Genomic DNA, 2541 nt, shown 5'->3' with positions numbered 1-2541 from the left:
GTCTGCGCTGATTGGCCTGATTTACTCAATAATTACTCCTTTATTATAAATAATAGAAAAAAATGGTTCAGGACTTTTCGACTCAATTTTACTTCTTCTACCTGCCTACGAGAGATTGTACGACAATTCTGGGACACCCTGTATATATATATACACAGTGTATATATATATATATACACATATATATATATACACATATATATATATATATACACAGAGTGTCCCAGAATTGCCGTACAATCTCTCGTAGGCAGATAGAAGAAGTAAAACTGAGTCGAAAAGTCCTGAATTATTTTTTTCTATTACTTCTAATACAGGAGTAATTATTGAATAAATCAGGCCAATCAACGCCGACCTTTAGCCAGGTACACGTCAGTAAGCCGCGCGGAGCGCTCACACACACTAGGCGTATATATTGTGACGTGACGCCCTTTTGGCGCTTGTGCAATGTATTTATAATTTTGATAGAAAGTCGGGAAGTCGTATCCTCTCGGATGCATTCTGTAAAGAGAGAGCGATTTCCGTCTTTATTCGTTAGATTTCTGTGTATTTCGTAGGTGTTGTTATTTCGCGTTCGATCGGACGTAAAGCCCGATCGTTATCCGGTTGCACTGTCAAGACGCTGAGAAGTGTTTGTTTAGCGTTGTAGTTGCGTTTCCGGGACGCCGAGAAACGCCTGTTTTGTGTTTGCGATCGTGTTCTCGGGGCGCCGAGATGCGTATTCTTTTGTCTAGAGTTTGGCGATGACCAAATCTTGGAGGCAGTTCGGCAGCACCACTCGAGGATTGAAAGCGAGAGAGACAGAGAGAGCCCATCAGAGCAGATCGGCGTGTAGTAGAGCCAAGAGGGAAATAGAGCTCACCGAACGCACCGACATCGTGTGCCGGAAAAACCTCGCGGAGAACCGGAGTTGCTTCTCCTGCGAGAAAGTCCTGGCCAGACTTCCTGCAACTGAGAAGGAGACGAACCCGTTCGCGACCCTATAGCGAATCGGGGAAATCGAGATCGTAAGATCTCTCAGCTGGAGAATTTTCCCGGTCATCTCCGAATTTTGTGAAGGCGTCATGCCGATAAGAGAGGTCGCGACCACTTACCTGCGGCCCGACGCGCGATCGCGGCCTAATAGGTCGATAATGCGCCGCGAGGAGTCGAGGTCGCGACCCGCAGCGCCGAACAGCTGATCTCCTCGCACAGGATCAATTCCCGACACACTGTTTCTTGCGCCGCGATCCTGGGAAGACGTTCCGACAGAAAGTTGTCTGCGACGATCCCGACGAGCTTATCAGCAGCCAGGATTCGACGAGGAGCCCGGTACCATAATCAGTTGGTGAGACGAATGTCTACAATTATTGTAAAGCCGCCAATTCGGTGAATTCACGGAAAAATTAGTGCCGCGCACCACGACCACTGTCGCGGCGAGTTGCTCTAGCGCGTGGTTGAGAGTAAATTCCGTTGTAAAATTGCGTCCGGCTCTCTCTACCGGTGTAAGAACAGTCACCTCGTACGCGTTTGTCTATCTTTTACGTTTGTTTCGTCGAGTCTCCGTATTTTGTGTTACTTGCGGAAAATCAGTCTGTTCCGAGATTGAGTACTAAGTTTGCGTTAATTCGGCGTTCCGACAGGTCAGCACTCCTTCGATTGTACCGAGAATAGTACCGCGAAATAAAGTTGTTGTTTTCTTTGTTAATCCCGCTGGTTCGCTCTTTCTCATATTGTATCCTATACACAAACCCCGCCTCTCCGTTACGAAAGTTTAACTGCACTAGCCGATGCATTCTTTGCGTCAGTCACGTCCTGCCGGTTATTAGCGAAATCTTTTATGAAATTCGGTGATACGCCCCGGCGTATCTGGCGCCCAACTTCTGAATATCTAGGGTTAGATTTAGAGATTTTACGGGACGTGACCTTTGTACCGTTTAATGGAATTAATTACGTAATAAACCTCTTAAAAATAACGCTCACAATATATACATATATACATGCATATTTTCGCACAAATATCCTGCACAATCGGCTCTTACTTATAACTTTATATATTTTGTATAAACGCAGATGTTCTTTTCTTCAAAAAGTGCAGGATGATTTTTGCCGTTTGATCAGATTAGACGTTTGTATCCAAGTAAATGGCGGTCTTTTCAAACATCGACAATAATTGTACACATGTCCCGATCTTGCCTTATAACTTAACAGTATTTAACAAAAAGGGTTACTTATAGTGTTTTGGAATGCTCTCGAGATAATCTACAAGAAAATAAAATGAAGAAATGCAATAAAAAGTAGAGAGTTCCAAGTGAGAAATTAAAAGTGACTTTTACGTAAACTTCAAGCAACTATTCAAGGTCAAACTAACACCATCTTATGTCCCTTCACAACCATACACTTTTTGTCTAAAACATTTTTTTCTAAGATTAAAAATAAAAAAGTTATTTGAGGTGAGACATTAAAATGGGATACTCTGTATATGTATACAGGGTGTCTAAAAAAAGTCAGGACCTTTGAATATTTTAGAAAATATAAGTTTTACAGAAAAATGTTTCAGAC

The sequence above is a fragment of the Pseudomyrmex gracilis genome, unplaced genomic scaffold (genome assembly GCF_002006095.1).
Source record: "Pseudomyrmex gracilis isolate BER0280 unplaced genomic scaffold, ASM200609v1 scaffold_447, whole genome shotgun sequence".
In the NCBI taxonomy this organism is placed as follows: Eukaryota; Metazoa; Arthropoda; class Insecta; order Hymenoptera; family Formicidae; genus Pseudomyrmex; species Pseudomyrmex gracilis.
This window is presented reverse-complemented; position numbering follows the sequence as displayed.